General features: G+C 45.1%; 1 protein-coding gene across 2 annotated transcripts in view; it reads right to left on the reverse strand.

Annotated features, from left to right (window-relative positions):
- The window catches only part of svopl (SVOP-like), a 97862-nt gene that overhangs the window by 77303 nt on the left and 5247 nt on the right, over window positions 1–15312 (reverse strand). The gene's annotated exons all lie outside the window — the stretch shown is intronic.

Below are 15312 nucleotides of genomic sequence, written 5' to 3' on the forward strand. Positions count from 1 at the left end.
CGTAATTACAGACACAGACCCTACATAGTCCAAAGCACTCCTAGGTAGCTAGAGTGCCTCAGCAAATGTAGCAGTCTCAGGTAACCATAAAATACTCAGATACACTCTCTTAACTGCACACACATATTAACATAAACACTGACCTCCTCTTAAAACACATACACACAAACACACCTCATGTACATCCTGTCACATTCCCTAAGTTATTAAGTACACTGAAACCCCATCCTACAAATAACTCCACATTCCTCTGAACCTCTGTAAATGTGGATAGAGGTTCATCCCCGGGTTACGAATGCCCGACTTTTGTACAGCCCGAACATATGAGCGAGTGGTTGGGAGACCGGTGGGACGGATTTGCCCGCTGCGGGGGGCTCCGGGCATCTTCTGCCAGGTGGGAGCTCGGTTCACGGCCGCTTTTCCGCGTTACGAGTTGTTCAGGTTACGAACAGTTCACAGGAACAGAACCCTGCCGTAATCTGAGGAGGGCCTGTACACTACTAGCAACTCCCATTAATACAGACACACTCTAAGGAGACTTTGCAAACTTAGACACTCCTCCTGGCATTCCTGTAAATACTACACATTCATAGATAGCCCCTATTTATGTTAACAAATCTTCTGAAGTTAACTTGTAAGTCGTGACAACCTCAGGGGAAATCCCTTAAAAACACACAAACCCAGGAATGCCTGTAAGTATTAACACACTCCTAGAAATCCCCTCTGTACTGACACAGTCTCAGGGTTACCTGCAAACACACTCAAAGACGTTTGCAAATATTGACGTATTCCCTCTGAGCTCCTGTATACTTTGACACAATCCCAAACATCTGCTGTATTGATGACACATTACAACGGACCTAATATATATATACAGACACAGCCAGCAACTATTATTAGTACAAACACCCTGAGAGAGAGTGAGAGAGAGAGAAAGACCCTGTAAACAGTGACACAGTGCCAGGCCATTGAGGTAATACTGGTGAGTCCTCAGAACACGATACAAATACTGACACACTTCAAGTCTGGGAACACTCTGCTGGGTCCTCTTGAAAATACTGACAGTTTTCCAAAGAGATCACCCAACAATCACCAACCCCACCTCCTACCCCCACCTCTCACCACCCATGACTCCCATTTTTAATTCCTTTTCCAAAGGTGGTTTATTCAGTGATTACAGAATCACATTAATACAATATTACAGTACTTCACGATACACACTATTTCCAGCTTCAAATTGTAACACGGTCATCACTATCCAGAATGCACTCGAGCCCCTCTTGCACCAACCAGTCCCGGAAATCCCCCATTATACCCGTGGATACCGTGTGCTCCTTCTTCAGAGACACCCTGGCACAGATGTAACTCCAGAAGAGAAGCAGGAATTTGGCTCGGGCAGAACCCCTGACTGCCCGCCAGCTAGACCCATGAATAGCCACCTAGGCCAGGCCCAGGAGCAAACCAACGAGGAGATTCCCCGAGCAACCCATCCATGACTCCACAAATACCCTGACACTTACGACTCTATGATAAACGTCAATGCATTCTCAGAAATCTCCTGTAAATGGAGGTACAATCCTGAAAAGATTTTATAAATAGGAGAGATCAAGTAGACTTCTTCAGGAGAATGAGAGCTGAGCCCTTGGAAATGTGTAAGATTCTCACAAGCTTGATAGGCTGGATGCAGGGATGATGTTTCTCCTGGCTGGGGTGTCTAAAAATAAGGGGCTGCCCACTCAGTACAGAGCTGAGAAAAGATTTCTTCACCCGGAGGGTAATGGACCTTTGGAATTCTCTACCCAAGAAGAGTGCAGAGGTCAGATATGTTCAAGACATAAATGGATCAAATGTTTGGATTTGAAGGGAACCAAGGTATGTGGGGACAGTACAGAAAAGTGGTGCTGAGGTAAAAGGTCAGCCCTGACCTTACTGAAGGCCAAGGGATTGAATGGCCCACTCCTACTTCTTAATATTCACTGCACACATTGGCATGTCCATGATAAATACATACAGAGGTGTCAGAGTTTACAGCACGGAAACAGGCCCTTCAGCCCAACTGGTCCACGCTGAGTGCATGCGCAAGCTCGGACACCTCCTGAAAAGGCTGAATCACATCCAAGCATATTCTCTAAATCTTGACATTTTCCCAGGAAAGACGTATCCATTTCTTTGGACTAGAGTTGGAGGAAGTTTGTTTTAATTTTAAATACCCAAAGAAAACAGTGCTGGTACATCGATCAAAACAGAAATATATAAACAAAAGCAGTCAGGTACTCAAGTCAGTAATTCCTCCTGGGATCTGCTCAGCAAGGCCTCCCTCGGCCTCCAGGTACCCCACAATAATATCAAAATGACCTTAGCTGCAGGTTAGGAGTCCAGGGTTTAGAGTCAGGAGATGCTGGGGGAGAAATTAAAAGTGTCTGAAAACACAAGCTGGAACTGCAAGGGTTGATGAGCCTGCAGTAGTTGGGCACGATTCAGGACACATCTGAACGTGTCTTCGTTTCATCATCCAGCCTGTAGCACCAGTGCTGTTTATCACACCTGGGTGCGGTACCATGGGATGCTAACATACACCAAACGCACCTCTTAGAGGCAAGGTGGTCACTTGCTAGGGCTGCCGGAAGTTGTTTCAAAGCTTTGAGCTGTTTGCCAGAGGGCGCGCTTGCTAGAGGGAACAGGGCAGCGAAAGGGGGTGCAGGAAGCCCCAATCTTTTCACAAGGGTCAGGATGTTTCAGTGGATGAAGCACTAAGGCCTTACCCTCACAGCAGTGTAGGGATGCAGCCAGGTCCATCACTGCGCTGGTTGGTAGGTTAATTAGCCTCTTTAAGTTGCCCCTAATAGGACAAAATTCAGGGGAGAGTGGATGGGCACATGAGAGAGAACAGGTTAGAGGTGCCACAGACTCACTGGGCCAAAGAGTCACCTCCTCTGCTGTAAGAAAATATAATAAATATGTGAACACAAACAGCAAATGGGAAGAGGTCACTGATGCTGTCAATGCCAAGGACCTGGATGCAGAGCCCAGAGAGCATGTCAATGACTTCACATCTGTGGTCAAAGTCAATGAAAGGGTTAATAATTCCGACTTCAATCAACCACACCACTAGCCTTATACTGTGAGGATGATGCAGAAGCTGTGCAAACGTACATAGATAGGTTAACCGGATGGGCAAGGAGGAGGAATATGATGCTTTTCACTTTAATAGAAAGAATAGAGAAACAGAAGCGGTTACGGGTTAGCGCAGAGCGGGATTGCGTGTTGGCTCATGAAACACAGGAAACAGTTGGACAGAAACAATAAGCTATTTACAAGGCAAGTAATACATTGGCTTTTACTACCAGGCTGTTGGAGTATAAAAGTAATGAAGTGTTGTTGCAGAGTTTTGGGCGAGATCACAGCTGGAATATTCTGTTTTATCCTGGTCTCCATACCCAACAGAGGATGTAATTTTCTTCGAGGCAGTACAGTGGATTCACTAGATTGGTTCCTGGGATGAGGGCATTGTTCTATGAGATTGAGTAAGATTAGTTTATTTTCACTGGGTTAAAAGAATGAGAGGCAACCCCTTAAGATGCTGAAAGAGATTGATAGGAGAGATGGTGAGAGATGGTTTTCTCCGTGAGTGAATCTGGAACCATGGGGTCAAAGTCTCAGGAAGATGGGTGAGACACTTCTAATTGAGACAAGGAGAAACTCAATTACCTCTAAACACTGGGTGCTCAGTCTTTGATGTCCGAGACTGATGTCAACAGAATGAAAGGAAATGGGGATCAAACAGGAAGTGTCTTGAAGCACAGGATTTGCCGTGTTCCGATTGATGGTGGATCAGACTTCAGGGGCCATGTGACTTACTTGGCGCCAATGTCTTATGTTCTTATACGATGCTCCCCACTATACGCCATAGTCAAAGTTGTACAGCATAGAAACAGACCTATCGTAACAATGCTGCCTATGGTGCCTATTGTTGGGATAATTCAGGAGTCATGGAATGATGTGGCCAGCCGGCATTAATTCAGATGAGAACCAATAAAACCCTATTCACATTTCAACTTCCACAATACTTGAAGACCATCAAAACCAACCATTGGGTATGGGACATTCTGATTCTATTGTAACTACGCAGAGGAAGACAACAAATGAATGTTCATGTTAATCAGCCCTCATTGAAACCCTCATGATGAGATCACTAAGTGGCTATCTCCTGTATTAACACATCATTAAAGACATATCCTTTAATACAACAGTTCAGAACGTCTGTCTTGTCACTTAATATTCTGGCTGTTTGTGTATCCAAGGAGCTCACCCTCTGCACTGTAACAAAAGTAGTATCTTTTGGGTGTCTGGTGTTTTGTACTCAGAAGCCCTTGGACCAGCCACAGGTGGTTGAATATTCAAAGCAGTTGTGCCATTGGAGCTGGTGCTCCCATCATAAACATGTAATTCTGTAAAAGTTACCTGCCTACACTCGAAATGTTAAAATTAAGTAGGTAATTATAACCATTGAAACTGTAAGCTTATCGTTTATTGGTGTCATTGTGTTTGAGAAGCATAAAACATCTCTGTACTGTTGAGTGTGGGGAGAGGAGAAGTAGATTCTCCAGAAGACCCGCTTCAGAGAATACGTCAACCAGCTTCGTCCTCCAATGACTCAGTCACGGTCACGGAAACAGGCCCTTCAGCCTATTACATCCATGCCGCCCATTGTACCTGTCTGCACTAATCCTGGTTACTTGGTCAATAGCTTTCTATGACTTGGCAATTCATCTACTTGTTTAAATGCTTCTTAAATATCATGAAAGTGTTGTTATACCTGCTGAGTATAGCATCATTTTCTGTTTTGAGTTTAAGTTTACAATATCAGCGTTACTTTGGCTTTGTGTTAGTACCTAACAACTGGAAAGCTGGAACATGTTCCTTTCGTCTAATGTTTCAGTGTAAACCCAGATTTATGGCCCCTGGTATGGTGAACAAAGGATCCTGATGCCTGAATTCAGAGGTGGTTGTGAGGTACGTCCGGATTATCTTAAACTGCTTTTATATCATCATTTTCACTTTGATTCCAGGAACCAGAGGCTGGAAATGGCAATAGAGACCCAGTTGCATGTTGCACCCACAAGTGAGGCACAGCCACTCGTTCTTCCGGCTTCAGTTGTTTAGGATTGACAAGCTACGGGCACCAGCCCTGGCCCCGGGGATAGCTTGCCAAGACAGAAGTGATCAGCTTAAACCAGTAGTGTTCGGGAGGGGTTTCAGGCTGGCAGTCTGGGGAGAGGTGAACAGTGGTTGGCAGCAACCTGCAAACAGGGCTGCACGGGGTCACAGCTGGTAAAGCCGCTGCCTCCCAGTTCCCTCACCCGTGTTGAGTCCTGACCTCCGATGCAGCTGTGTGGAGTGCATTCTCCCTCTGACTTCCCCTGTGTGTTCTGCTATCTCCCACATCCCAAAAAGGCACAGGTTGGTAGGTTAATTGGCCATAGAGTAATACAGCATGGAAACAGGCCCTTCAGCCTAACTTGTCCATGCTGACCAAGATGCCCATCTGAGCTAGTCCCATTTGAGTGTTTTTGGCCTCTCTCCCTCATCCACATACCTGTCCAAGTGTCTTTTAAGTGTTGATATTGTACCTTCCTCAACCACTTCCTCTGGCAGCTCGTTCCATACACTCACCACTCTCTGTGTAAAGAACTCGCCTCTTGGGTCTCTTTTAATTCTTTCCCCTCTCACCCTGCCCCTAGTGCGTAGCTGACTGGTAGAATCTGGGGAGAGTTGGTGGAAATGTGAGGAGAATGAAATGGGATTAGTGTAGGATTAGTGTAAATGGACATTTGATGGGAGTGTGGATTTGATGAGCTGAAGGGTCTGCTTCTATGATGTATAACTCTTTGACTCTAATGTGGAACCAGAAAAACCTCTCCTGCACAATGACGTGACAGCCTCCAGTAGCCACTTTAAATGCCACTGCTTTGGTGATCAATATTAATCACAGGGCTTTCCGTGATCAGTTAACAAGTGCGAAGAGGGCCTCAGGTACTGCTGTATTATAGGACACAGCAGATTACTTGTACTTGGCCAGGCACCAGTAACCTTGTAATGATCAATGTATCTGTTTAGCAATACTTAGGGCCAGAACATTGGGGGGGGGTTTACTGAAGTGTAGCATAACATTTTTTGAAGTGTCGCATCAATTGTCTTTTTCCGATAATGAACTACAAATCGTTCAAAGTGCCAAAACAAACTGCATGGTTTCACAACCTTTAAGTGTTCCTATAGCAACATTCCATGAATAGCTACAACCACAAGAGTCATGAAATATAATTGTGTGCCGAGGGAGGAGGAACACTGATTCACCCCCGACAACTCATGTAATTTTACCTTTTGAACCTCAATCGACAACGTCAAGGCGAAAGACTTTGATTTCATTTCAATGTTATCATAAATAATTTATAGTGAGAGCAACGCTTTTGAGGAAGTAAAAGACCCAACAATTTAAAGATAAAAGCATTGCGGAGGTATTGATGAATCAAATCTAAACCTTACGTTACTGTTGCATTCCTTCCTTTCAAACATTTCTGATTACGAAATCCAACTTCAAATGTGCTATTACTTAGAGTTATTTAATTTATGGTTTTGAGAAGGGTTGTGCATTGTGGCTGGAGGAAGAATATTTTTATTTTCAGGGTGTGGCTATATCCAAATTTATTGCCGAAGTCTCATTGCCTTTGAGAAGATGGTAGTAAACTGCTATCTTGAACCAGTGTTTTCCCTGTGGTGAAGATATTCCAAAAGCACTGTCAGGTGGGTAGTTCCAGGATATTGACCCACATGACGATGACAGATTTGTCATTTTCTTTTATTCATCTTTTGGGAACTGCATCATTGGCAAGGCCAGCAGTTATTGCCTATCTCTAACTGCCCTTGAGGAGGTGTTTAGCTGCCTTCTTGAGCCATTGCCATACTTTTTTTAAAATTTTATTTACAGCGTGGTAACAGGCCCTTCCGGCCCAACGAGTCTGCGCCGCCCATCTTATACCCCAAATTAACCTACCCATACGTCTTTTAGAATGTGGGAGGGAACCGGAGCACCCGGAGGAAACCCACGCAGACACGGGAGAACGTACAAACTCCTTACAGACAGCGGCGGGAATCGAACCCCGATCACTGGCGCTGTAATAGCGTTGCGCTATCCGCTATGCTACCGTGTCGCCCACCATGCTGTTGGGGAGGGAGTACCAGGATAAAGACTCAATGACAACAAAGGGCTGGTGAGAGATTTCCAAGTCAGGATGGTGTGAGACTTGGCAGGGTGTGGGGGAGGGGGTGGAACCTGAATGCGGTGGTGTTCCCTACTGGCTTGTCCTTCTTGGTGGTAAAGGTAATGGGTTTGGATGGTGCTTTCAGAGTAGCCTGGTTGAATAACTGCAGAGCATTGTGCAGATAGTACACACTGCAGCCACTGTGCACCGATGATGAAGAGAACGAACATTTAGCATTGGTGGATGAGGTGTCAATCAAACAAGCTGCTTTTTCCCTGAAGGTGTCAAACTTCTGGAAAGTCGTTGGCGTTGCACTTGTCCTGGCAAGTGGAGATAATTCCATCACGCTCCGAACTTGTGCCTTCTACACATGGAAAAGCACTGGGGCCTCAGGAAGTGAGTCACTCACCTCAAGATACCTGGACTCTTGACCTGCTCTTGTAGCCAGAATATTTATGTGCCTGGAGCAGTTGAGATTGTGGACAATGTTGACCCACAGCTGGGGATTCAGCGACGGTAATGCCATCGTATGTCAACCTCTCACTGCAGTAGTCGGAGGTTCCACCCACTTCAAAAGGGCATCAATCACACCAGTGCCCAAGAAGAGCAGGGTGAGCCGCCTCAACGACTATCGCCCGGTAGCACTCACATCTACTGTGATGAAGTGCTTTGAAGGGTTGGTCATGGCTAGAATTAACTCCTGCCTGAGCAGGGACCACAAAACAACAAATTTTATGACAGTTGTCAATGATAATAAACCTGATTCTGATTCTGGTAGGTGGTTAGACTCTCTTGTCAGAGACAGCTCTCTCATCTGTCATTTATGTGGCACAATGTTACTTGATGTTTATCATTTCATGCCCAAATGTTGTTTAGGTCTTGCTGCATACAGACCTGGGTTGCTTCATTTCTGAGGAGTTGCAAATGGAATTGATCATTTTGCTACCATCAGCAAGCATCCCAATTCTGACCTAATGGAAGGCAAGTCATTGATTAAGGAGCTGCAGCCAGCTGGGGTGAGAAAACTGCTCCAAGGAGCTTTTGCAGTGGGCTGGGATGATTGACCACCACCATCTTCCTTTGTGCAAGGTATGGCTGCAGCCACTGAAAAGTTTTCCCCTTGAAACTCTTTCACTTCAGTTTTACCAGGGCTCCTTGATGCCATAGTTGGTGAAATGGTGCCTGGACTTCAAGGGCATTCACTCCCACTCCTGGAATTAAGCTCTCTGGTCTTTGATTGAACTGTGTATCACTGAACAGGTTATTGATGTGTAAGTGTCACTGCTGACAATGGCTAACATGACCTTGCTGATGGTTGAGAGGAGTCTGACTGGGTAGTAATAAGGCAGATTGGATTTGTCCTGCCTTTTGTGAAGCGGATGTACCTATGCAATTTTCCACATCATTGGCTCATTGCCAGTGTTGTAACTGTACTGGAACAGCTTGGCACAACTGACTCTGGAGCTTCAGTACATCGATTGGCATGTTTTCTGGACTTTGCTGTATCCAGTGATTTCAGCCACTTCTTGATACCGTGTGGGATGAATAAAACTGGCTGGAGATTGGCTTCCATATCTCAGGAGGAAGGCACTCAGCATTTCTGGCTGAACATTCTCACTAATGTTTCAGTCTTGACTTCAGCACTCACTTGCTGGGACCTGCCATTGTTGAGAATGGGGATGTTCTTGAAGCCTCTTCCTCTGGTTAGCTGTTTAATTGTCCACCGTTGATGCATACATATTATTGCATAATGAACAAGTATGTTCGATACTCAAACCTGTAAGTATAAAGATTTGTAACTTTTATTTCAAAGGCTGTTTGGTATTGGTATTGGTTTATTATTGTCACTTGTACCGAGGTACAGTGAGAAACTTGTCTTGCATACCGTTCGTACAGATCAATTCATTACACAGAGCAGATACATTGAGTTAGTATAGAGTGCATTGAGGTAGTACAGGTAAAAAAAACAATAACAGAGTACAGAGTAAAGTGTCACAGCTACAGGGAAGTGCATTGCAGGTAGACAATAAGGTGCAAGGTCACAACAAGGTAGATTGTGAGGTCAAGTGTCCATCTCAACGTATAAGGGAACCGTTCAATAGTCTTATCACTGAGAGATAGAAGTTGTTCTTGAGCCTGGTGGTATGTGCCCTCAGGCTCCTGTATCTTCTGCCTGATGGGAGAGGAGAGAAGAGAGAATGCCCCGGGTGGGTGGGGTCTGAATTATGCTGGCTGCTTCACCAAGGCAGTGAGAGGTATAGACAGAGTCCATAGAGGGGAGGCTGGTTTCCGTGATGTGCTGGGCTGTGTCCACAACTCTCTGCAGTTTCTTGCGGTCCCGGGCAGAGCAGTTGCCATACCAAGCCGTGATGCATCTAGATAGGATGCTTTCTATGGTGCATCGATAAAAGTTGGTGAGTGTCGAGGGGGACATGCCAAATTTCTTTAGCCTCCTGAGGAAGTAGAGGCGCTGGTGAGCTTTCTTGGCTGTGGCGTCTACGTGGTTGGACCAGGAAAGGCTATTGGAGATGTTCACTGCTAGGAACTTGAAGCTCTCAACCCTCTCGACCTCAGCACCATTGATGTAGACAGGTGCATGTACACTGCCCTCTTTCCCGAAGTCAATGACCAGCTCTTTTGTTTTGCTGACATTGAGGGAAAGGTTGTTGTCATGACACCATTCCACTAAGCTCTCTATCTCCTTCCTGTACTCTGACTGATCGTTAGTTAAGATACGGCCTACAACGGTGGTATCATCTGCAAACTTGTAGATGGAGTTAGAGCAGAATCTGGCCATGCAGTATTGAGTATATAGGGAGTAGAGGGCTGAGGACGCAGCCTTGTGGGGCACCAGTGCTGAGAATAATCATGCTGGAGGTATTGCTGCCTATCCTCACTGACTGCGGTCTGTTGGTCAGAAAGTCAAGGATCCAGTTACAGAGGGAGGTGTTGAGTCCTAGGTCTTGTAGTTTGGTGATGAGTTTGCTTGGAATTATAGTATTGAAAGCAGAGCTGTGGTCAATAAACAATAGTCTAACATAGGTGTCTTTACTGTCCAGTTGCTCCAGAGCTGAGTGTAGGGCTAGGGAGATGGCATCTGCTGTAGACCAGTTTCAGCGGTAGGTGAATTGCAGTGGGTCCAGGTTGTCTGGGAGGCTGGAGTTGATGTGTGTCATGACCAGCCTCTCAGAGCACTTCATGATGGTGGATGTCAGAGCCACAGGTCGGTAGTCATTAAGGCACGTTACCTTGCTTTTCTTCGGTACTGGGATGAAAGTGGTCCTTCTTAAAACAGGTGGAAACCTGAGATTGTAGCAGGAGAGGTTAATATGTCCGCAAATACTCCCGCCAGCTGATCAGCACAAGATCTGAGCACACGGCCAGGGACATCATCTGGGCCAGATGCTTTCCTCGGGTTCACTCTCCAGAAGACTGATCTTACGTCCTCGACGGTGACCATAGGTTCAGTCGCATTGGAGGCTGTCAGGGTGGCTGGTGACAATCCACTTCCCTTCTGTTCAAAACGTGCATAGAATGTGTTAAGCTCATCAGGAAGGGATGTGCTGTTGTTAACTATGCAGCCCAACTTCATTTTGTAGCCCGTTATAGCGAGTAAGCCCTGCCACAACTGACGGCTGGTCTGGGACTCTATTTTGAATCGGGATTATCTCTTGGCATTCCTGATAGCTTTCCTGAGGTCATATCTCAATTTCTTGTACAGGTCAGGATCACCAGATTTGTGTGCTGCAGTCCTCGACTTCAGTAGGGAGTGGAAATCACAGTTCATGCTTGGTTTCCTGTTTGGGAACACCCATATTGTCCTCTTTGGTACACAGCCCTCCACACACTTGCCGATGATGTCCGTGATGGTGGTGGCATACTCATCAAGGCTGGCAGCTGAGTCTTTGAACATGGAGCAGTCCACTGTCTCAGAGCAGTTACGGAGAAGCTCATCTGTTTCCTCAGACCAGCATTGCACGACTCTCTGTACTGGATCCTCTCGTTTCAGTTTCTGTTTGTGTGCAGGGAGGAAGAGCACAGCCTGGTGGTCCGATTTACCAAACTGAGGGTGAGGGGTGGCTCAGAGGGCACCTTTAATGGTTGTATAGCAATGGTCAAGGGTGTTAGGGCCCCTGGTGGGACAGGAGACATGTTGGTAGTATTTTGGTAACACACTCTTGAGTTTGGCCTGGTTGAAGTCACCTGCGATAATGACGAGGGCCTCAGGGTATCCTGTCTCAAGGTTGTTGACCACGGAGTATAGCTCATTGAGTGCAGGCTTCATGTCCGTCTGTGGTGGGATGTAGACTGCCATCAGGACAGCTGAAGTGAACTCCTGTGGCAGGTAGAATGGTCGACGCTTCACCGTTAGATATTCCAGGCTGGGTGAGCAGGAGCTCGCCAGGAATGTCTGAGCACCACGAGTTATTGATTAAGAAGCAGACCCCTCCACTTCTAAGTTTGCCCGAGGACGCTGTGATAGATCGAGAACTTTCCACCTTACACATCCTATTTTTTATTAAACTCATCACCATCTTGATAAAAATAGTCATCACAGCTCTGCTCAAGTTCAAGTTCCTTTATTGTCATTCACCCAAATGTCATTGAGTCATACAGCAAAGTAACAGGCCATTCGGCCCACCAAGTTCCAACCGTCAAGCATCCATTTACACTTATCCCATTTTACTCTCTGCACATTCCCATTAAGTCCCCTCAGATTCTACCACTCTCCTCTACAGCAGGGGTAACTGACAGTGATCTACTGACCTGCACATCTTCAGAATGTGGGAGGAAGCTGGAGTGCCCAGGGAAACCCATATGGTAATGGGGGAAAATGCATTAACTTCAGTGGTCTTTCTTACATACCCATCTTCCCCAACATTTATAAAGAGCTTGTGCCCTCCCACCCCCTCAACCCACTTCACTGCCAACATTAAAACTGTGGCACTGATGGAATTGAGACCAAAAATCAGCCCTGGCTCTTAAATTACAGTAGCCTAAGTGCAAGCTGTGGGCACCAGGCTAAGTTATTTTTACATACTTAGTGTGTGTCTGTTTTTGAGTGCAAGTATGTGTTTGATATATCATCTGTAAATAGTTAAGCATACTTCATTAATTCACCCAATGTGTTAACTTTATAATATGTAAGCTGATCTGTAATTGTAAATTTTCATTTTGCTTTATGACTTTTAACAAAATATATGTAAAATAATTGAACAGGGATCAATAATATTTTCTTTTGTGTGTGGCATGTTTTGCTTTGCTTTCCGGAAGAATGACCTTTCTTCATGAATGGATTGGAGCTTTTACCTTCAGTGATTGAGCTCTCCTTAGACCCAGGAGTAGGCTTGCAATGACTCAGTGGACAAGGGCAGGGTAAATTATTTATTTTCCCACATCTGCACGCATTGATCTCTGAGTCTTTTGTTTTTGCCTCCCTGATCTTCTCCGTTCCACCTTTCATTTATTGGTTGGTTTATTGCCCCGGTTTCGGACAGTGTGCCTAGGATTCACCAGTTAAGGTTTATCCAGTTTATCCCATTAGCAGACAATTTATTCAGCTGTGCAATGAAAATCATAGATGAAGTCAGGACTTTGCATAATTTAACATCACAGTAATGCAATAAAAACACATACAAATCAGAACAAGTATAAATAAATAACGACAAGCAGTTTCATGTAATTTTCTTTCAATGAGACTGGCCCATTGGCCCTTGAGTACAGTAGCCCCACTGACACTGCCAGATGGCCTGGTTACAGGGCACTGGAACATTGAATGTGGGTGTTTACTCTAACAACTGAAGGAACTATCTACATTCAGTGTTTACATGTAATATATTCACATGATGAGATCATAGGGTCATAGAAACAGACCAATTTGTCCACGCCGACTAAGACTTCCATCTAAGCTAGTCCCATTTCCCTGCGTTTGGCCCATATTCCTCTAAACCCTTCCTATCCATGTACCTGTCTAAATGTTTTAAACATTGCAATTGTACCCACTTCTATCACCTCTTCTGGTATGTCATTCCATATACTGTAAACACTACCCATTGTGAGATAAACATGTCCCTCAGATCCCCTTTAAATTTTTTCCCTCTCACCTTAACCCTATACCCTCTAGTTTTAGACTCCCCTACCCTTGGAAAATGACTGCAATTATCTACCCTATCGATGCCCCTCATAATTTTATAAACCTCTATATGGTCAGCGTCAGGCACTCCAGGGAAAACAGTCCCAACCTGTCCAATCTCCCCTTATAACTCAAGCCCTCCAGTCCAGGCAACATTCCTGTGAATCCTTTCTGCACGCTCTCAAATTTAATCACATCCTTCCTATCACCCGGAGACCAGAACTGCACACAACACTCCAAGTGCTAACTACATGATGCTCCATGATCACCCAGAGACCAGAACTGCACACAACACTCCAAGTACTAACTACATGATGCATCCATGTTATTGCCCTGTTATGAAGGCTGGCTTGAAGGACAAGCTGGTATTTTCTTGTCCATCCATTTAATTTCTCCACACTAACAACAGTTTAGAAGTACTAAAATACAAACCAGTGTGCAGAGACTTTGCTGCATCATGCTCCTGGGCTCGTTCCCAGCTCAGGGAGCTGCCAACACAGTCATCTCACTAATAAAAATGCTGTCTGTATGGAAGGTTTTCCACCAAACTCAATAGTAATGGACATTTTCCAATCAGACACGGAAGACAGATTTCCAAATATGCCTTATTATATTTCCCAGAACATTATAATTGCACCTCCAGAATAATTAATGATGGTAATTGCATGGGCAACCTTTATTGTGCACAGGTTGATCCCAACAGCAAATAACTTATATAGCACACTCCATTTGAATCATACCACTAGACCTTTAACATCCGCCAAAACCGCCCAGCCAGGACAGGTCCACAGCCAGGACAGGTAGGATCTTGATTTAACATCCCCACATTAAAGGACTAAAGATTCATCTCTCCAGGTTTATGACACAATCTGAATAACCCATTTGAATTAGTCCCTTGTAAGCTTTCCACCGTTACCCTTTCCTCATCCTTGCAGACAAATTTTAGACAGTCTTTGCAGCTGATTTTCCTTTGAGTTTAAAAGCAGAATCTTGGGGAATTTGATGAGAATGTGGGGAGAATAAACAAAAATGGGACAATACAGGATTAGTGTAATGGTTCAATAAGGAGTGCAGAACAGCAGCCACAAGCATAGCTAAAAATAATGTGGTGCAGGCCTTGTGATGCTGCAACACAGGCCTTCTTGTGAGCTAACCATAGAACCAGCATGCAGAAGACATAGCTAACTGATTTCATAACCGGTGGATCAAATTGAAGTTCTGCATTCCTACCACATCGCGTCATTAATGGTGGTGAACAATTAAACAGCTAATGAGAGGAGGAGTCTCCAAGAACCATCCCCATCCTCAATGACAACCAGACACAGTGGGCGAGAGTTAAGGACAAGGCTGAAGCAATTAGAAGCATAGAACAATAAAACAATACAGCACAATACAGGCCCTTCAGCCCACCATGTTGTGCCAACCTTCAAACCACACCTAAGACTATCTAACCCCTTCCTCCCACATATCCCTCTATCTTAAATTCCTCCATATGCTTACCTAACAATCTCTTGAACTTGACCAACGTATCAGCCTCCACCACCACCCCAGGCAGCGCACTCCATGCACCAACCACTCTCTGGGTGAAAAACCTCCCTCTGACATCTCCCTTGAACTTCCCACCCATTACCTTAAAGCCATGCCCTCTTGTATTGGTGCCCTGGGAAAGAGGCGCTGGCTGTCCACTCTATTCCTCTTAATATTTTGTATGCCTCTATCATGTCTCCTCTCATCCTCCTCCTTTACAGTGAATAAAGCCCTAGCACCTTAAGCCTCTCCGCATATTCCATACGCTCTAATCCAGGCAGCATCCTGGTAAATCTCCTCTGCACCCTCTCCAACGCCTCCACATCCTTCCTATAATGAGGCGACCAGAACTGGACACAGTACTCCAAGTGTGGTATAATCAGAGTTTTGTAG

Source organism: Pristis pectinata, chromosome 15 (assembly GCF_009764475.1).
Source record: "Pristis pectinata isolate sPriPec2 chromosome 15, sPriPec2.1.pri, whole genome shotgun sequence".
Lineage (NCBI taxonomy): Eukaryota > Metazoa > Chordata > Chondrichthyes > Rhinopristiformes > Pristidae > Pristis > Pristis pectinata.